Here is a 21,942-nt window from a genome sequence, read left to right as displayed (position 1 = left end):
GTGGGGAGAGAGACAAAGGAGAGAGCAGGGGAAGAAGGAAAACAGAATGCCAGAGGGGTATCAGCAGCGCTGCCAGAAACACTGGTCAAGGGGAATTTTTTTTTTTTTTTTTTTTTTTTACCATTAAAAAGACTACACTGAATGTTGAGAATCATGTGGATTAAATGTCTTTTTCGGGGGAGAAAGTGAAGGTTTTGGAACCATGTTACTGAGTATCGGGGGAAACAATAGCAAAGGTCAATGAAGGAATGGGTATGGGAGTCTGACAGGTGTGGGTCTGACTCTGAGATGCCCCACTTGCCAGTTACTCTAAGCATCAGTTTCATTATAGCCAAAGTGACCCCGTCCTCAGAGTTGCACTGGTGACTAATGTTAAGGTTTAAGTTTGCATAGACTGCTGGCCCCAGAGTCAGCCTTCCTTCCTCATTATCTCCTTTAATCCTCATGACTAAAGTCCAGGTAGGTACTGTGATGCCCACTTTGCATATGAGGCACCTGATGGGCGGAAAAGTTAAGTCCCAACTGGACATAGGCAGCAAACCCAGGTTTTAGGACTCTGAGTCTAGAGCACTTGGACTGATGTGGGATTTTTACCAGAGAAGGCTGAGCAAAACAGGCAGGATGGAAAGGGCAAGCGTGCCACTGCCCCTTTCTTCACCATCCCTCTGAAGGTCCAAGTGTTCTCTTGGAGCTGAAAGTACCAGGCAGAGCTGACTGCACCTATCGCAGAGCCCTTTGGAGGGGGCCTTCCAGCCAGGGCTGACTGTCCCTATCGTAGAGCCCTTTGGAGGGGGCCTTCCAGCCAGGGCTGACTGTCCCTATCGTAGAGCCCTTTGGAGGAGGCCTTCCAGCCAGGGCTGACTGTCCCTATTGTAGAGCCCTTTGGAGAAGGCCTTCCAGCCAGGGCTGACTGCTATCGTAGAGCCCTTTGGAGGGGGCCTTCCAGCCAGGGCTGACTGTCCCTATCGTAGAGCCCTTTGGAGGAGGCCTTCCAGCCAGGGCCGACTGTCCCTATCGTAGAGCCCTTTGGAGGAGGCCTTCCAGCCAGGGCCGACTGTCCCTATCGTAGAGCCCTTTGGAGGGGGCCTTCCACTTCCTTCTTCTCCATTCAAACTGACCTGTGACTTGGGTGGGTGCTGTCTATCATGGCAAACTTGAGGTGGGACTTCATGTCATGACTCTCCTATAATAATAATTGCCTCATCTCAGGCTATTGTCATGATTCAAAATAAATTCAGAAATTCTTAGAAATGCCTGAGCTTTGCATCCTCATAATACATCCTTATTCTACACATTTGTACCTGCAACCAAGACATCCTTATTCTCCACATTTGTACCAGACACCACATTTGCTGCTGCTGTTGTCAGCTTGTAGCTCATGGCCTTGGGAATCAGGTCTTTGAACCAGGCTAGACTCCTGCCTGTAATTATGTTTATAACTGTACTGAGTTTAAAACCCAGTACTGGGTTTTTCAGGGTGTTTTTCTGCTCCTCAATCAATCACTTAGTATTTATTATCTAATATAAACTCATAAAAGTAATAATAATAAAATAAAAAAGTAAGATAAAATACAAAAGGCCATCGTCTTGACGTTAAGCACTTTATAGAATTCCCAAAGGAATTGTTTCCAAGTATCTACGGCTATCTGTTACTCTCTTTTAAGTAGTTCTTGATTTATAGGACTGATTCACATAAATCACAGTCAGGATATGGTAACTTTTTTGTTTATATAGTAGGGCTTCCAAAGTTAACTTCCTTCTTAAGTTGACTTTCCTTTCCTTTCCTTTCCTTTCCTTTCCTTTCCTTTCCTTTCCTTTCCTTTCCTTTCCTTTCCTAGACAGAGTCTCATTCTGTCTCACTGGGTATAGTGCTGTGGTATCAAAGCTCACAGCAACCTTAAACTCTTAGGCTCAAGCAATCCTCTTGCTTCAGCCTCCCAAGTAGCTAGACTACAGGAGCCCACCATGATGTCCACCTAGTTTTCCTACTTTTAGTTTTCTATTTTTAGTAGAGATGGGCTCTTGATTAGGCTGGTCTTGAACTCCTGAGCTGAGGTGATCCACCTGCCTCAGCTTCCTAGAATGGATTACAGGCAGGAGCCACCACACCTGGCCTAAATTGACCTAATTTTCATAGACCGGACGTGCATCATATGTACATATCAGTACAGTAGGCCTCGTTCCTTATGTTGACCACCTCTGTATGTTGATCAGTTTGTTACAGTCTCTTGAGTGGTCAACTTGTAGAGGCTCTATGGTATTAGAAATCATAGCAACTTGGAAGGCTATTAGACTAAGGGAAATCTAAGGCATCAATAAAGAATGATTTTGAATTCCTTTTCTGGCTTTTCAAACTTCCTAACAGAATAAATAAAAGACCCTTCATTATAAACCATAACTTAAAACCTAAGGCTTATATTCCAGTTTTGGATCCATATATAAGTAGCTGTGTATTCTTGAACAAGTCACTTAACCATTTAGTATTTTTTCTACGAAGTAAAAGACTGTTTTATTAGAGAAATTAGACATGCACAAGATATTTCTTTTTAGCTACAACTATTAAGTTCTGGGGCCACTCTTCTAGAAACATTTTAATTTTAATTATTATTATGGCAGATAAGTAGACTTGGTTGCTGGTACAACTTCTGGTATTTACTGAAGTTTCAGGTCTTTGCAAGTGGTGGTGGGGAAACTTTGGGCTCCACAGCAGGGAAGGAATAGAAGGTGGGTCCCCTTTGACCAAGAGCCACCTGCCCTCATCAGTGGCCTGGAAGCTACCCCTTAAAATGATGAGTACCAGACTCCATAAGAGTTTAGATATATCTGAAAATAATCATAACAATAAAAAGAGATTCATAAATGGAGAGAGTTTTACTGCTTGTTCTGACACTAATTTGAAGTACTGCTTCAGACAAGCTACTTATATTGTCAATTTTATGTTTTCCTTCTTGGCCAAAAGAGAAGAATCTTACTGATTCTAATCATTTCATCAGAATGTTGTGAAGGTCACCCCCACTCTTGCATTGTACCCAGATATAAACATGCCTTCGACATTGGTGGGGTTTGGGAATGCAGATCTCATTTGTTCAGAGCAGATATACCTGTGTGATTAATGTTAAAGGATGACTCTTAACTTGCCATTTCTCTACTCAACAGCCTACTATAGCTTCCACTGCTGAAAGACCTGAGGTTTCACAAGCTTGGTTAGAGACAATGTCTTAGACACCATTTAGACTCAATATCTACCAGCTCACCAGTTGACAAGTTTTTTGTCCTCTCTTTTCTGCACTCCTATTTCTTTAGGAACTTCCCTGAGAGGCTGTCCAATGATCTAACAGCTCAACCTGGGCTTCTGATCTCTTTCTATTTCCTCTCCATACCTGTCCCGCTGAAAAGCTGCCCACCTGAGGATGCAACCTCAGCCTCCAGCTGTCAACAGATCCCATTTCTATTGCTTCCAACTCTGGTGCTGAGCCCATGGATGGCCTGGCACCCCAGTTTTGCTTTCAGGCTACTATCATGGTACTGAAATCCTGGGCTGCCATCCAAAGCCCTCAAGACTGACCCTAATCTGCTCCAGCTGTGTCACTTCCCTGTCCCCATGGGAACTTTGTGCTGAGGCCAAAATGTGCTTCTTTACTTCAGACATCTTTTTCCAGTTCCTGCTTAGAATAAGCTCTGCCTTCCCTTCCCTTCTACATTTTTCAAACCTTGGCATCTTTCAGGATTTTGTCAAAAACTTACCTGCTCTAAGAAGCCTTCACATACGATCTCAGTGGAACCCAGCAGCCTTGTTTTCTCTCAACAGCAGTAACTTTCATTCTCTGCATTTTCCTTCTGACCCTGAAATGCTGTCGGAGCTGACTCCTAAAGGCATTACTTCAACCCTACCACAGATTTTAAATCCTACAATTCAGATGAGCTTTTAAACTTGTTTTTCTAAAAGTCCAACTAAAATTTACATTGCTTGGGGCAAAAGCTTGGAGGAGGGCAAAAAGGCAGAATAATTTTGTTGTAGCTGTCATTTTTTTATGAGATCTGGAGGTGATGAAAATCATAGTCTATTTTCATATTGTTGGTAACACTCTTTTGCCAACTACTTCAAAAGAGTCTTCAAAACCCTAAGAGAAGACAGCTGGAAGTAGAGCAAAGGCGCTGTCAGGGGCAAGAGATGGCCATGTTTGTGCTTCCTCTTTAAATGCCTAAGGGGCCAACACAGGTTCTGGGTAAATCAACCACTCCTTTCCAGGGACAAGGCCTAGGATGTATATAATTGTTTGACAAATCCCTCCCCTTAAATCTGGGGGGACTGTATGACCACTTTGACTAACAGAATGCATCAGCAGTAACACTGTGTCCCTTGCTAGGTCAATGCTTTAGGAGACTGGCAGCTTCCACTTCTAGTCTTTTGCACTTTCACACCTGGAATTGGGCAACCTTACTTCAGAGAAGCCCATGCAGTGCCTTGGAGAGAGCACCACATGGAGAGGAACCGAGGACCCTGGCTGAGAGGTTCCCTGGAGGCCCCAGTTGACAAGCAGCACAAACTCTCTGCCCTTTGGATAAGCCCTCCAGTGTTGCTCAAACCCCTCCTGCTCATAATCAGAGAGGAACTGTTCACACGGAACCCCCCCAATTACACGTTTTTTAACAAAGTGAGTAAATACTGTTCTAAGCCACTAAATGTTGGATGGTTTGTTAGTTATAAACAAATAAAACATACTAAAATTGGCTTCTGTTTTTCTAGTTGAAATCAGAGATGGTGGTGTTGACAAACTTGACAAGTTTATATTGCACGCAAAAAAAATCTGCAAAAATATGGATATTCTCATATCCAAAGTTTCTGTCCAATATATATATATAAACAACACCAAAAGTGTCAGCTCAATTTCTTGGTAAAATGATGACAAAATCGCACTGCTTTACTTTCTCATATGTATTCTCCCAGCTGGGAATGGAACATGAATGTCCAGTCCACACTTCCCCCTCCCCATCACGACAGCGCATAATGCAAGTAGCTGTTAGAAATGGGATCTCAGGAGCTCAATTCTCTGGTTAGAGCTCTCTAATTGGACAGTTTGTTGGACACTAACAATGTTGCTATTTCCTCAGGTTTGGGTAGGGGATATAAGGACTTGGTGGAATCCCACATTCCTCAAACAGTGAGTATTGATTATGTGTCAAGCACCACACTGAGCTTTGGGGGTACAGTGATAACAGAGAAAACAGACAGTTTAAAATACTGCATACCAAATTAACTATAGCATATCAATTCTTCTGAGTGCCACGGTGGAAAACTATGAGTGTATCAGAGAGTATATTAGCAGAATCTAATGTGAACTTGGCAATGAAAGACATCCTCCCTGGGAAGTGGCATGAACAGCTTTAAAAGGCAAGTAAGAATTATCCAGGTAGAAATGGGATGGGTCATCATCAGGGGAGAAAGCAGCCCCTTGTGAGGCCCTGGGGTGGCGAGGATGGGACTAGTGGTAGCAGAGAGAAGCTGTCTGGCCAGAGCAGAGCAACCACAGCTGGGCGTGATGGGGGATGAGGCTGCATAGGCTACTGGGCTGCATCATGCAGGTCTTTTAGGCCATAAGAATAATTTTACATTTTAATCTTAAAAGTGATGTGACATCCACGTCTAGTTTAAGAAGTGAAATGATCATGTTGATGTTTTAAAAGATCCAAAAAGAAAGTTTGGGGGATGATGTAAAAATTGAAGTAGATGCATCTTTTAACAAACGTGGGTTTAATAAGGATACCTGACTTCCCCATCAAACATGTCTGCCCAGAACCTTCACCACAGCTTCTGCCTGGGAGCATTCCTGGCGTAAAGTTCCAAGTGACTTGGTGTCCAAGATAAGTAAGACTCCTCTGGAGGCAGTAGACTGCTACAGCTGACTCAGGATGCTCTCTGGTTCCAGAGAGGGGAGGAGAGCACAATAGGGGCAGGTAAAGAACAGAGTAAGACTTGGCCTTCTCCTGCACGCGATGCAGCAATATCATGGCCATGGATGCCCTTTGCCCACCAGTAAAGAAATAGAACCGATTACTCTGTGGGTGGCTTTTTCTTTTCCAGTATCACAGTAATCAATATGCTGATGTCATGTCCAGAGACACTAACTTGCTGAAGCAGCTGCTTTGAGAGGCGACTCATAGCAAACCTGAGCATCTGCACTCAGGTCGATAAATAACCGAGGGCTACTTTCCCTGGGGATTGAGTTGTTGGTCTTAGTGTTCCCCCAAATTATAATTTCAAAACAAGAGCTTTGGTTCAGACAGAGCAAGAAACATTTATTTTAAGAAACTCAAGTTTATACCGGAATTAAGACTTTTGACTGAACACCTCTGAATGCACAAAACCCAAGAAAAAATATCTTCCTTTAATTGTTTATCTTTTTTTGGCATTCAAATATGCCTAACTTCAAATGTTTTGTTCTTATTAAAAACACTATAGGTCCATAATTATTAGTGATCTATAATTGACATTACTGGATTATTGTCATTTCTAAAACCATACTAGCTATCAAAAGTCATGCACCGATAGCTTTTTAAAAATTAACACTGCTTATTTGCTTATTTCAATTTCCTTACTTTTCTAAGGAAATTATTTTAGTATCACCTCTCTGCTGGGTACTGGGAGATAGTTGCTGATTCTGTCTGTACATAGAAGGATTGTTTCTTTTATAGCCATGAGGTACTCTGCCTTTTGGTGACCTTTGGCGTCAAAGTCTTTCTGAATTTGCTTCCATCAGAAGTGTGTGTGATACTGTTGTCCATCTTTCAGTGCTTCCGTGGATGCCTGTCCACAGAAATAGTTGAACAACAACTCTCTACTTTGCAAGCAGACATGCGAGAGACACAAAGGCAAACGTTAGGCTTGTTAAGATTGCTCTGCCCTTTAAACTGACCTTCTGGTCACAGGGTGATACCTGGCACCTAGCACTTAGAATCAGGTTCCTGCGAACTTTTCCCAATATCTTTTTTTTCTGTTTTTGGTCTTACTTTGTTCTCCTGGGTAGAGTGCCATGACACCATAGCTCATAGCAACCTCAAACTCTTGGGCTCAAGCTAGCCTCTATCCTCAGCCTCCTAAGTAGCTGGAATTACCAAGTGCCCACCACAATGCCCAGCTATTTTTTAGAGAAGAGGTCTCACTTTCGTTCAGGCTGGTCTCAAACTCATGGCCTCAAGCAATGCACCCGCATCAGCCTCCCAGAGTGCTAGGATTATAGGCATGAGCCACCTCGGCTTTCTTCTATCTTTCATATCCAGTTTGTTTGAGATTTTTCCAGCCTTTCTGTTGCTTTTAGCACCTCTCTGCCATATGGAAAAAGACATTTCACTGATGTTCCTGTTTCCCTATTCCATCGCATGAAATATTCACCACATGTTGGGATTATTGATGGTTCCCTGCTGCCTTCGGTACCTATTTCAAATTCAGCAGCTCGGCCTTCAAGGTCCCAATTAACTGACTCTCACTGAACCACCTTCCATAGTTCTTCAAAAGGACTCTTACTTTTTCATCTGTCTGGTGTTGCCATTGCAGCTGCCCCTCAGATTCCCGAGAAATACGTGTAACTTTGTATTCATTTTAGCTGCAGGAATTTATTAATGGTATTTTCCTCCATGTAGTGTCTTCCTTCCCTTTATTTTCCTATCTCAAATCTTGAACTTGTGCTCATGTCTTGCTAAAGGCCTACATCCTGTATGAAAGCTTATCAGAGATGTTGAACACGCAGGTACTGAAACCTTCTGAGCTGCCAGCAGAGAGAGATATACAGGAGAAAGGACACACTTCCCAGCACAGACCCAGGGAAGGTCTCAATCCGTCCTTAGGCAGCAGGAGCGAGGCATAAATAAGCAGCACATGAGGGTGTTTGGAGGTTTGCCTGGAGCTCAGTGAGGGTCTGATCCATGGAGCCAGGTGATTCTTCTCTCACCCCCAGGAGGATAGTGGGGATTCTGTAGAAAAATTGAGCTAAAAAGACTCTGTACCAGGGAAAGACACCTGGCACATTAAAGGTACCAGAGAGACATAATCTGGAAAATAGGAGAATTAAATGAAATCCTACAAAATAAGATAAAAATTTTCAGCAACACTGCATCATTCAGTTTCAAAATTTGTGTGAACCAGGAGAAAATAAAATAATCCTAGAGCAAAAACCAACCAACCAGTTCTACTGATATTTGGAGACTCCCCTGAGGAGATGGCCAGATCTCTGCCCAATCCCTCTATGGTGAAGTCTACCAGTTGCAAAGACCTACCCAAGCACATAGGATTCCTGACCAGCATTTTGCTAATTTTAGGGAAGTCCTTCCTTGAAAGACAGGGAAGAAAACAACTCAGTAGATGGAGGAATAGGAATTTGAAGGAAACAAAGGTGATGCTAAGAATCTAAGAAACATCAGAGCTAGGACCCATTTCCTTGTAGATAAAAGTTTTACATCTATTAAATAATACAACGCTAGTAAAAAAAAAAAAACCAGGCAAATGATAAGAAAAATTTGATACCTGACATTCAATATTGCATATACCTTTGGAATATAATATTCAGGATGCTTTTCAAAAAATAAAAATGAAAACAGTGAAACAGGAGGTCCAATACATTATGTGAGAGAATCAATGCAAGATGCTAAGCGCTCAAATAATAGGAGTTCCAGAAAAAAAGAGAATATAGAAAACAATAACGATGATAATAGTGATAATAAAAAATATTTCTGAATTAAAAGGCACAGGTTTCCATCTTGAATGAGTCCTCTGAGAACATAACATCTTAAGTGAAAAATGACTTATACCAAATCATGTTATGGTGACAGTTCATTAATGGGGAATAAAAGAGAAGATGTTAAAGCTTCCTAAGAGAATAAAATGTGTCTCATAGAAAGAATCAAGAATTAAAATGACATTAGACTTCTCAGTAATGTTAAAAGCTAGACCATGATGGATCAAATGCTTCAAAATTTTGAAAGAAAATTAATACAAGTTAGAATTCTGTAGTTAACCAAGCTATTGGTCAGATGTGAAATTAAAGAAATAAACTTTAAAATACTATTGCTTTTACAAGATGAATAAGTTCTAGATACCTGCCATATATAATATGCCTATAATTAAAAGTGGTGTGCATTTAAAAATTGTTATGAGAGTGGATCTCATGTTAAATGTTCTTATTACAAAATAAATAAACAACTAAATAAAAAAGCAGAGACGCATGGAAACTTTTGGAGGTGATAGATATGTTTATTACTTTGATTGTAGTGATGATATCACAGGTGATGCATATATCCATACTTACCAAATTATGTCCATTAAATATGTATTTTTTTGTATATTAATTATAATGCACTGAATATTTTTTAAAAACTAGAAAAAAATACAGTTGACCTTTAAACAACACAAGGGTTAGAGGCTGACTCCATTCACAGTTAAAATCCATATCTTTGACTCCCCCAAAACTTAATTACTAATAGCCTACTGTTGATAAGAAGCCTTACCTGTAACACACACAGCAGATTAACACATTTTGTATTTTATATGTATTATATACCATATATATATATACACATGATTATATATATATAATTTTTTAAATTTTTTTTAGTGGAGATAGTGTCTTGACCTTGCTCAGGCTGGTGTTGAACTTCTGACCTCAAGGGATTCTCCTGCCTTGGCCTCCAAGAGTGCTAGGATTACATGTGTGAGCCACTGCTCTTGGCCAATAAGTATTATATGCTTAACATAAAGTAAGTTAGAGAAAAGAAAATTTTAAGAAAATCGTGAGAAATACAAAACACATTTACAGCACTGTACTGATAGCGTAAGTTTTAGGCATCTGTTTATAAGATGAACCGTCTGTCTGAAATGCTGGGCAAGTGCAGCTTCAGACCTCAACTACAGTGCGTATCAAACAATTCAACTTTTTCTTGTAATGTCATGACTTTTCTCTGCTTCTTGGGAGCACTGCCAGCATCATGAGTGACACTTTGTATAGGTTCTGGTGTTATTCAAGGTTTATAGTATTGCCCTAAATGCGATGAATAATACTTGAGAACTGCAAGAGATCACTTTTTATGGCAATATGCAATTTTCTGAAGAGATGAACTGCTCAGGAGGAGATGATTGTGTCACAGGCCTTTTGAGTGAATACTTGCAACACTTTAGCTCACCATAATAGCAATGGGAGGAGGTTACAAAATTGTTACAGTAGTGCCTAGGTACCACAGTAGATTGTATGCAGGTGTCATTTAGTACTGCCCCTTACATTTGTTTGCATTTCTCTCCATTGTGAATAGCACCACGTATGGTCTGTGTTTATATGTAAAAGTTTCAATAAATTTTAACTTTTTAGGATGTAGCTGTGCATAGAACATGGCAGTAAATAATAAAATAGACGAGCACCTGCATATATTTTATGCATTCATGATATACCTTTTAGTTAATTGTTTCTATATTTTAGACAGTGTGGTGCATCTGTGATTAAAAAAAAAAATTCCAATGTATGTATGGAAAAAATCTGAGTATATGTGGACCTGCACAGTTAAACCTTGTACTTTTCAGGGGTCAATTGTATAGATCACAAATAATCTGTATTTTTTTTACTATGTATGTTCTTTACAAGGGACGAAAGGAATGGAAGTCATTTTTTTGTGTGGTTTTTGGCCAGGGCTGGGTTTGAACCGGCCACCTCTGGCATATGGGACCGGCGCCCTACTCCTTTAGCCACAGGCGCCGCTATGTATGTTCTTTAAAAAAGAAAAAAAAAAAACTTTGCTTGCAACCTTTCTCATAAATAGCTATTATAATATTTACTCCTTTTAAAAATTGAGTTATTGGGTTTTTATAACTACTCATATGTAGAGGTTTCTTTTTTTTTACTCTTGTTTGGCCTGGTCTTTTATTTCTTTATTATTTATTTATTTTTATTGTTGGGGATTCACTGAGGGTACAATAAGCCAGGTTACACTGATGTAGAGGTTTCTTACATATTTTGGACATTTACCACATATCATATATGAACGCAAATATGTTCTTCCACTCTGTAGGTTGTCTTTAACGCTGTTGATTGGTTCCTTTGCTGTGCAGCTTTTTGGTTTTGTATAGTTCTACTTGTTGACTTTTGTTCTTGTCCTCTGTGCTTCTAGTGTCATAACTATAAAATCATTGCCAAGAACAATGTCATAAAACTTTTCTCTTATGCTTTTTTAAAGGTGTATTACAGTTTCAGGTTTTAGGTTTTTGTTTATCTATTTTAAGCTGATTTTTGGATTTGGTGTAAGATAAGGGTCCAATTTCCTTCTTTTGCATGTGCATTCTTTCATATGTGCATTCTTTTCAGTTGATTCAACACCATTTGTTAAAGAGACTATCTTTTTTCCCCACTAGACATTCTTGGTACTCTTGCCAAAGATTGGCTCACCATATATGTATGGGCTTGTTTCTGGGTTTTCCAGTCCATTCCGTTGGTCTATATGTCTGTCTTTATGCCATTACTGTATTTTTTTGGTTACTGTAACTTTGTTATATATATGTGTGTGTGTATATACTTTTTCATTTTTTTTTTTTTTTTATTTTAAGATGTGCACTTTTATTGAACTAGTCTCAAGTCAGTGTACAGGTAAGCCCTGGCTGCCTCCACACCTCCACCCATTCCCAGGGAGACCAAAAGCCTTCATACATCTCAAGTTGGGTGACAAAAAGGGGACCACAATGGCTGATCATTCAAAATAAAACAAAATAAAAAAGTATTAAGGTGAAGATTAAAAACATTTTGCATTATATAATTTGCACAAAAGCAATGCTGTCATCTCCCCTGTGTTGAACGGGAGGACCGACCGTTCTCCTTAGAGAGAAGTGGGGCAGCTTTTGGAAGGGTAGGGGACTTGCTATAATATGCATCTCACTGTATTTGGAATGACTATTAAAAAAAAAGAACAATGTACAATCAAAGTCCTCGGCCACACTGTAGAACTTTGGGGATGTTTGCTCCAAATGTTGGCACCATCTCCGTTCTAGTTTTTAAATTCTGAGTCAAGCTAAAAAAAGATCAAAACAAACAAACAAATAAAAAAAACAAATAAAGCCTTGCCAATCTTATCTCGTTTTCTGTGCGTTAGGTTTTGCCAAGAAAAAGTGTAATGCCACCGAGTAACAGCCGGCCTAGAAGCATTTGCTGTGGACGGAGGGGCCAGGCTCGTGGTACTCCAGCTCACGGATCCACACCTGCTGGACGGTGGACAGCGGGACCAGGCCGGAACCTCCGGTCCACACAGAATACTTGCGCTCAGGGGGAGTGATGATCTTGATCTTCCCTGGCCTGGGAGCCCGGGCAGTGATCGCCTTCTCATCCTGTCAGTGACACCAGGGTGCGTGGTGGAGCCACCAGACAGCACTGCGCGGGCATGCGGATCCTTGCGGATGTTCATGTCACACTTCCTGATGGAGTTGAAGGTGGTTTCACAGATGCCACAGGATTCCTGCCCAGGAAGGAGGCTGGAACAGAGTCCCAGGGCGCGGAGCCGCTCATTTCTCACGGTGATGGCTTGGCCATTGGGCAGCCTGTAGCTCTTCGGCAGTAGCTGGAGGCTGCTGTGGCCATCACCTGCCCAAAGTCCAGGGTGATGTAACACGGCTTGTCCTGGATGTCATGCACAGTTTCATGCTGGGCCATGGGGGTGAAGCTGTAGCCCCGCTCCCTGGAGGTCTTCATGAGGAAACAGGTCAGGTCCGGCCAGTCAGGTCCAGACGCAGAATAGTGTGGGAAGGGTGTACCCATCATACAAGGGCACGGTGTGGGTGACCCTGTCACTGCAGTCCGTGACGATGCCAGGGGTACGGCCAGAGGCTCACGGGACAACTCAGCCTGCAGGAAGGACCACATGCGTGGCTGTGCTGTTGAAGGGCTCCAACGCCATCTGGGTCATCTTCTCTCGGTTGGCCTCGGGTTCAAGAGGGCCTCGGTCACAGCACCAGATGCTCCCGGGGAGCCACGCGTGGCTCGTTGTCGAAGCCACGTCTTCCACCTGTCATCCCAGCTGGTGACGACACCATACTCAATGGGGGTGCTTCGGGGTTGGGGGATGCCTCTCCCACTCTGGGCCTCATCGTCCAGGACGAGTCCTGCCCAAGCCAACCATCCCACCCTGGTGCCGCAGGCGCCCCACAATGGAAGGGAAGACGGCCCGGGGGTCAGCGTTGTCAGAGAAACCGGCCTTACCCACGCTGGAGCGGTGGTCAGACACCAGTGCAGCAATATCACTACCCAGGGCGGGCTGGGCGGTGGGTGTGGACTGCGCTTGCTGGGTGGACGCGGTCTCGGCCTGTAGTATATTTTGAAATCAGAGACTGTAACACCTCTTAGAAGCTACAGATGTGAACAGACATTTATCCAAAGGGCATATACGGACCGGGCTTATCACCAGGGAAAGGCAGACCAAAACCATAATGAGAGATTACCGGCACCTGGCAGGATGGCTGTTAGCAAAAAAGCCAAAGAAAACACGTGTTGAATGATGATGTGGGAAAATTTGAACTTTTGGATATTGTTGATGGGAATGCAAAATGGTGCAGCTGCTAGGGAAAACAGTATGGAGGCTTCTCAAAAAATTAAAAATAGAACTACCATGTGATCTAGCAGTCCTCTGATATTTCATGAGGATGAAATATTTTAGAGAAATATCATGCCTCTGATATTTCTCTAAAAGAATTAAAAGCAAGATTTTTAAAAACTTCTTAAATTTTTTATTTTAAATTAATATGAGGGTACAGATGTTTACATTACATTGTTCTTACTTCCAAAGTAAAGATCAAGTTGTAGTTGAGCCTTTCACACAGGATTCACAGAGCCAGCACGCTGAACATACCACCTTGTGTACATTAGGTGATATCCGACCCAGGGCCCTCCCTCCTTCCTCCAGCCTCTCTCCCCCCTTTCCTGCCCCTCACTAGACTATATTTCTGTTTCATACATCATGTGGATGTGCAATTGTTTATATATTGGTTTCATATTAGCATTGAGTACATTCATTTTTTCCCCCATTTTTGAGATACTTTACTAAGAAGAATGTATTTCAATTTTATCTAGGTAAACATAAAAGACATAAAGTCTTCAACTTTTCTTATGGCTGTAGAGAATGCCATGAAAATCAGGATTTCAAAGGAATACTAACAACAATACTCTCATGTTTGTTACTTACTATTCACTATTCACAATACTCAAGATGTGAAAACAACCTAAATGTGTATTTAGAAATGTCTAGAAAAAGAAAATGTGTCCTATGCATACAGTGGAATACTATTCAGCCTTTAGAAAAGAAGGAAATTCTGCCATATTTGATGATATGGATAAGCTTTGGAAAGTGAAATGAGCCAGTCCCAGAAAGATGAATGCTGTCCTATAAATTATATCTATAATAAAACAGTCAAAGTCATAGACTCAAAGTAGCTTCCAAGGGATAGGGAGTGAATGGGAGGTTACTAATCAATGGGCATAAAGTTTTGGTCAAACAAGATGAATAAGCTGCAGAGATCTGCTGGATAGCACTGTACCTATGGTCAACAGTAAGGTACAGTACATGCGAAAGTTTGTTAGGATAAATATAATGTTAGGTGTTTTTAGCACAATAAAGTAAACAAATAAATGATAGGAAATAAAATAAGATTGAAGAAATTTTGGGCGGCGCCTGTGGCTCAGTCGGTAGGGCGCCAGCCCCATATACCGAGGGTGACAGGTTCAAGCCCGGCCCCCGCCAAACTGCAACCAAAAAATAGCCAGGTGTTGTGGTGGGCGCCTGTAGTCCCAGCTTTTCGGGAGGCTGAGGCAAGAGAATCGCTTAAGCCCAGGAGTTGGAGGTTGCTATGAGCTGTGTGAGGCCACGGCACTTTAGGGCCATAAAGTGAGACTCTGTCTCTACAAAAAAAAAAAAAAAAAAAAAGATTGAAGAAATTTTGCTCCAACAGAAGAAGGAAATAAAACAAAATGAGAGGAAAAAGAGATCCCAGAAATGGGGAATATGCCCTGCATTGATGGAATTAATCAGATTACCCATGAAGATCCTAAACTCAAAGATCAATATGCATCTGGCTTTATTATTATTATTATTATTATTTATTTATTTTATTTTTTTGAGAGAGTCTCACTATGTGGCCCTCGGTGGAGGGCTGTGGCATCACAGCTCACAGCAACCTCAGACTCTTGGGCTTAAAAACGATTCTCTTGCCTCAGCCTCCCAAGTAGCTGAGACTACAGGTGCCCGCCACAATGCCTGGCTATTTTTTGGTTGTAGTTGTCATTGTTGTTTGGCAGACCCAGGCCAGGTTTGAACCTGCTAGCTCTGGTGTATGTGGCTGGTGCCCTAGCTGCTGAGCTATAGGCATGGAGCCCTGGCTTTATTTTTAAGGATAAAATACATACAGCTCAACCAGCTACTATTTTTATTGCTCTAGAAATTAATATAGGTCTATACATTCATTATAACATATCTATAGATAAAATGTGGCAAATGACAAACTTTTTTTTCTTTTTCTTTTTTAATTGTTAAATCATAGCTGTGTACATTAGTGCAATCAAGGGGTACAATGTGCTGGTTTCATATACAATCTGAAATACTCTCATCAAACTGTTCAATGTAGCCTTCATGGCATTTTCTTATTGTATGTGGAATTTGTATTCTGCCTTTAGTAAGTTTCGCCTGTACCCATTCTAAGATGCACAGTAGGTGTGGCCCCACCCATTACCCTCTCTCCACCCTAACCTCCCCCCTCCCTTCCCCTCCCTTGGCCCTTTCTCCATATTCTTGTGCTATAGTTGGGTTATAGCCTTCATGTGAAAGCTATAAATTAGCTTCATAGTAGGGCTGAGTACATTGGATACTTTTTCTTCCATTCCTGAGATACTTTGCAAAGAAGAATATGTTCCAGCTCTATCCATGTAAACAAGAAAGAGGTAAAGTCTCTGTCTTTTGTTAAGGCTGCATAATATTCCATGGTATACATGTATCACAATTTGCTAGTGCATTCGTGGGTCGATGGGCACTTGGGCTTCTTCCATGACTTAGCAATTATGAATTGGGCTGCAATAAACATTCTGGTACAGATGTCTTTGTTATGTTGTGATTTTTGGTCTTCTGGGTATAAACCTAGTAAAGGAACTATAGGATCGAATGGCAGATCTATTTTTAGATCTCTAAGTATTCTCCAATGATCCTTCCAAAAGGAACGTATTAGTGGGCATTCCCACCAGCAGTGTAGAAGGGTGCCCTTTTATCCACATCCACGCCAACATCTCTGGTTTTGGGATATTGTTATGTGGGCTGCTCTTACTGGCGTTAGGTGATATCTCAAAGTAGTTTTGATTTGCATTTCTCTGATGATTAAGGATGATGAACTTTTTTTCAGGTGTTTGTAGATCATGCGTCTGTCTTCTTTAGAGAAGTTTCTCTTCAAGTCCTTTGCCCACTGTGAGAAGGGATCATTTGTTCTTTTTTTGCTAATATGTTTGAGTTCTCTGTGGATTCTGGTTATTAAACCTTTATTGTAGGTATAACCTGCAAATATATTCTCCCATTCTGAGGGCTATCTGCTTGCTTTACTTACTATGTTCTTGGCTGTGCAGAAGCTTTTTACTTTGATCAGGTCCAGTCTTGTATTCTTGATACTGCTTCATTTGGCTGGGGAGTCCTCCTCATAAAATATTCACCCAGGCCGATTCCTTCAAGAGTTTTCCCTGCACTTTCTTCAAGTATTTTTATAGTTTCATGTCTTAAGTTTAAATCTTTTATCCAGTAAGAGTCTATCTTAGTTAATGTTGAAAGGTGTGGATCCAGTTTCAGTCTTTTACGGATCGCCAGCCAGTTCACCCAGCACCATTTTTCAAATAGGGAACATTTTCCCCACTGAATGTTTTTAATTGGCTGGTCAAAGATCAAATAATGGTAAGTAGCTGGGTTCATCTCTTGGTTCTCTATTCTGTTCCAGACATCTACTTCTCTGTTTTTGTGCCAGTACCATGCTGTTTTGATCACTATCAACTTATAGTACAGTCTCAGGTCTGGTAGCATGATTCCTCCTGCTTTGTTTTTATTTCTGAGAAATGTTTTGGCTATTCGAGTTTTTTTCTGATTCCATATAAAACAAAGTATTATTTTTTCAAGATCTTTAAAATATGACAATGAAGCTTTAATAGGAATTGCATTAAAATTATATATTGCTTTGGGTAGTATGGACATTTTAACAATGTTGATTCTTCCCAGCCATGAGCATGGTATGTTTTTCCATCTGTTAACATCTTCAGCTATTTCTTTTCTTAAAGTTTTATAGTTCTCTTTATAGAGATCTTTCACGTCCTTTGTTAGACTCCCAAATTTTTCTTCTTTGGTACTACTGTGAATGGGATAGAGTCCTTAACTGTTTTTTCAACTTGACTATTGTTGGTATATATAAAGGCTACCGATTTATGAATGTTGATTTTGTAACCTGAGATGCTGCTGTATTCCTTGATCACTTCTAAGAGTTTTGTAGTAGAATCCCTAGTGTTTTCCAGATATACGATCATATCATCTGTGAAGAGTGAAAGTTTGATCTCTTCTGACTCTATGTGGATACCCTTGATCGCCTTTTCTTCCCTAATTGCAATGGCTAAAACTTCCATTACAATGTTATAGAGCAATGGAGACAATGGGCAACCTTGTGTGGTTCCTGATCTAAGTGGAAATGATTTCAATTTAACTCCATTCAATACGACATTGGTTTGCTGTAGATGGCTTCTATCAGTTTAAGAAATGTCCCTCTAATTTTCTTCATTGTTCTGATCATGAAGGGATGCTGGATAGTAGCAAAAGCTTTTTCTGCATCAATTGAAAGAATCATATGGCCCTTATTTTTTAGTTTGTTTATGTGCTGAATTAGATTTATAGATTTATGTATATTGAACCAGCCTTGAGACCCTGGGATAAATCCTACTTGGTCTTGGTGTATAATTTTTTTGATGTGTTGTTGGATTCTGTTTGTTAGGATCTTACTGAGTATTTTAGCATCAATATTCATTAGTGATATTGATCTATAATTTTCTTTTCTTGTTGGGTCTTTCCCTGGTTTGGGGATCAATGTGATGTTTGCTTCGTAGAATGTGTTGGGTAATATTCCTTCTTTTTCTATATTTTGGAATAGGTTTAGTAATATAGGTAGTAGTTCTTCTTTAAAGGTTTGGTAGAATTCTGACATAAAGGCATCTGGTCCTCAGCTTTTCTTTTTAGGGTAATTATATATAGTTGATGCTATTTCAGAAATTGATAAAGGCCTGTTCAACATTTCCACTTCATTCTGGCTAAGTCTTGGTAGGTGGCATACTTCCAAGTATTGGTCAATTTCTTTCAGATTTTTATATTTCTGAGAGTGAAGTTTCTTGTAATATTCGTTAAGGATTTTTTGAATTTCTGAGGGGTCTGATGTTATTTCATCTTTACAATTTCTGATGGATGTAAGTAGAGATTTTACTCTTTTTTTTCCTGGCTAGGTTTGGCAATGGTTTATCTATTTTATTGATCTTTTCAAAAAAACAACTTTTGGATTTATCAATCTATTGTATAATTGTTTTATTTTCAGTTTCATTTAATTCTGCTCTGATGTTGGTTATTTCTTTTCTTCTGCTGGGTTTGGGGTTGGAGTGTTCTTCCTTCGCCAGTTGCTTGAGATGTCCTATTAAGTTATTAACTTCCTCTCTTTCCGTTTTCTTAAGGAAGGCTTGCAGTGCTATAAATTTCCCTCTTAGGACTGCCTTTGCAGTGTTCCAGAGCTTCTGATAATTCATGTCTTGATTGTTGTTTTCTTCCAAAAATTTGGTGATTTCCTTCTTAATCTTGTCTATAACCCATCTATCCTTCAGCATAAGGTTATTTAGCTTCCATGTTTTTGTATGGGTATGCAGATCCCTGTTGTTATTGAGTTCAACTTTCATTCCATGATGGTCTGAGAAGATGCAAGAAATAATTTCAATTTTTTTTAAATTTGCTGAGGTTATATTTGTGGCCTAGGATGTGGTCGATTTTGGAGTATGTTCCGTGGGCTGAGGAGAAGAATGTGTATTCAGTTTTTTTGGGATGAAATGTTCTGTAGATGTCTGTTAAGTCCAGATGTTGAATGGTTAAGTTTAAATCTAAAATTTCTTTGCTTAGCTTCTTTTTGGAGGATCTATCCAGCACTGCTAAAGGGGTGTTAAAATCTCCAATTACTATGGAACTAGAGGAAATCAAGTTGCTCATGTCTGTTAGAGTTTCTCTTATAAGTTTAGGTGCATTCTGGTTAGGTATATAAATATTAATAATTGAAATCTCATCATATTGGGTATTACCTTTAACAAATATGAAGTGTCCATCCTTATTTCAGTTGGTTTAAAGCTATTGCATCTGTGAATCGGATTGCAACACCTGCTTTTTTCTGCTTTCCATTTGCCTGGTGTATAGATGACCATCCCTTCACCTTGAGTCTATATTTGTCTTTTAATGTAAGATGAGATTCTTGTATGCAGCAGGTATCTGACTTGAGTTTTTGTATCCAGTCAGCCAACCTGTGCCTCTTTAGAGGATAATTTAAACCATTCACATTAATTGAGAATATTGATAAGCCTTTTGAGAGTCCGGTGGACATTTTGTAATCCTTTTGCGACTGTGTAAGTTGGAATTTGATCAAAATTTTCTGGGTGGGTTTACTTTTGTGGTGGAGGATTACACTGGTCTTTATGGAGGATAGGTCTGAGAATATCCCGGAGAGCTGGTTTAGTTATGGCAAATTTCTTCAACATGTGAATGTCATTAAAGTATTTAATTTCTCTGTCATAAATGAAACTCAGTTTAGCTGGGTACAGGATCCTGGGTTGAAAGTTATTTTGTTTTAGGAGATTAAGGAGATTAAAAGTCAATGACCATCCTCTTCTAGCTTGAAAGGTTTCAGCAGAGAGATCTACAGTTATGCTAATATTCTTTCCCTTGTAGGTAATGGTTTTCTTTCATCTGGCTGCTCTCAGAATTTTCTCCTTCATATTAACGTCAGTGAAATTGATTATGATGTGTCTCGGGGATGTCTTATTTGGGTTGAATTGTGCTGGAGTTCTGAAACTGTCTGCTATCTGAATTTCAGAATCTCTTGGCATGTCTGGAAAGTTCTCCTTCATAATCTCATGGAGAAGAGACTCTGTGCCTTGTGAAGCCACTTCGTCACTTTCGGGGATCCCTGTAAGATGAATATTGGTTTCTTCAAATTATCCCAGAGCTCTCTGAGAGAGTGATCTGTTTTTGCCCTCCATTTCTCTTCCTTTCTGAGAGTTTGGGACCATTCAAAAGCTTTGTATTCAATGTCAAAAATCCTTTCTTCTGCTTGCTCCATTCTGTTACTGAGGGATTCTACTGTGTTTCTCAGATCTTTGAGGGCTGCAACTTCTTGTCTCAATGTGTCAGAATCTTTGGTCATTTGGTCTTTGAATTTGTTGAATTCTTGAGGTATCTTTTGGGTTACTGGTTGGAATACTAATTCGATCTTATTTGCTATCCTGATTCTGAATTCGATTTCTGACATCTTTTTATTTTTGACAGCTATTTGTTTGTGCATGGGATCTTGTGCTCTGTCTGCCCATTGATCCTTGGGGGAGTTGATCTACTCTGATTATTCATATTGCCAGAGGTTTTCCATTGATTTCACCTCCTGATTTGCCTCTGGCCATCCTCAGAGTTGGAGAAGTATCTCTCCGAGATTAGAACCCAGCGGGGTCACTCTATTGTTGCTGGATCTTTGTAGGGAGTGACACTGTGTAGCTCCTCTGGGCTGCCCCAGCCAGGGATTTCTGGTTGTGGAAGCAGCTCCAGAGTATGACACACCCGGATCCAGCAACAGGGCGGGGGATGGTCAGTGACTTTGGCACAGAGAGCCCGAGGCTCCAGCAGTCTCTGACCAGGAGAAGAGCTCTGCACAGAGGCAGGGAGGGCTCCAGAGGGCACGTGGCTACCAGAGTCCCTGGCCAGATGAGCAGGCCGGTGTGGAGGCAGGGATGGTACAGACGCGGGGTTGCGTGGCTCCTAGAGTTCCTGGTCACTGTGTGTGGAGGCCTGGCAGGCATGGGTCATGGGTCACATCCCAGCTCTTCCAGAGGCCCAGTTTGTCGTGGCTCATGGGTTGCAGTGCAGCTTCATTCTTGCCCTTGGAATGGGAATGCGTGATCTTCCACTCTTATTTTCAAAACCCTATTCTTTAGACTTCATCTTGGCCTCTGCTGTCTCTGTCCTCACTGTTTTTTTTCCGAGTAGGCCCAGTACGCAGCCTTGCATCTGCGGATCTGCACCTAGCTGCCGTGTCTGTTCTCATGTAGGGCCCTGACGTAGCCTTCTGTCAATGCTGGAGGACAAACTTTAAACATTAAAAAATAAGCAAGCAACATAGGCTGATGATGCTATACACCAATTCAAGCGTCTGTTTTACAAATGCAAGCTTCTTCCTTCAATTCAGGAGTTTCTATTTGTTTGTTTTCCTGAAAAGTTTTGCCTGCCTGTATAAGACCATCCACAACTATATGCCCATAGTTCATGGTGGGGCATAGTTAATGACCAGGTGAGCCTGTGGCACCTGCTCACACCAACCTTCTACTAAGGTGTTATCTCTGACTCTTCTCCTATGTATTAGAGTCAACAGATTTTTCCCTCTTGTAATAGCTGCCCTCTGCAATGCCTCTAACACTGGGAAATCTGCCTAATTCCAACAATTTCCCTATCCTAGGAGTATATGTTTTCTCAGAACCAAACTATTCCCTCCTGCTCTCTTGTCCCCCCCGCCGATAGAAGATAGATTGTTCCCAAAATTGATACTACTACTTAAAGTTTTGTCATTTCAAGAGTTCCTCTGTCAGTGTTTCTCAAAACTCTTGGGAGAGCAGAGTTGTGGGAATGATTAGAAACTTTATC

The sequence above is a fragment of the Nycticebus coucang genome, chromosome 1 (assembly GCF_027406575.1).
Source record: "Nycticebus coucang isolate mNycCou1 chromosome 1, mNycCou1.pri, whole genome shotgun sequence".
In the NCBI taxonomy this organism is placed as follows: Eukaryota; Metazoa; Chordata; class Mammalia; order Primates; family Lorisidae; genus Nycticebus; species Nycticebus coucang.
This window is presented reverse-complemented; position numbering follows the sequence as displayed.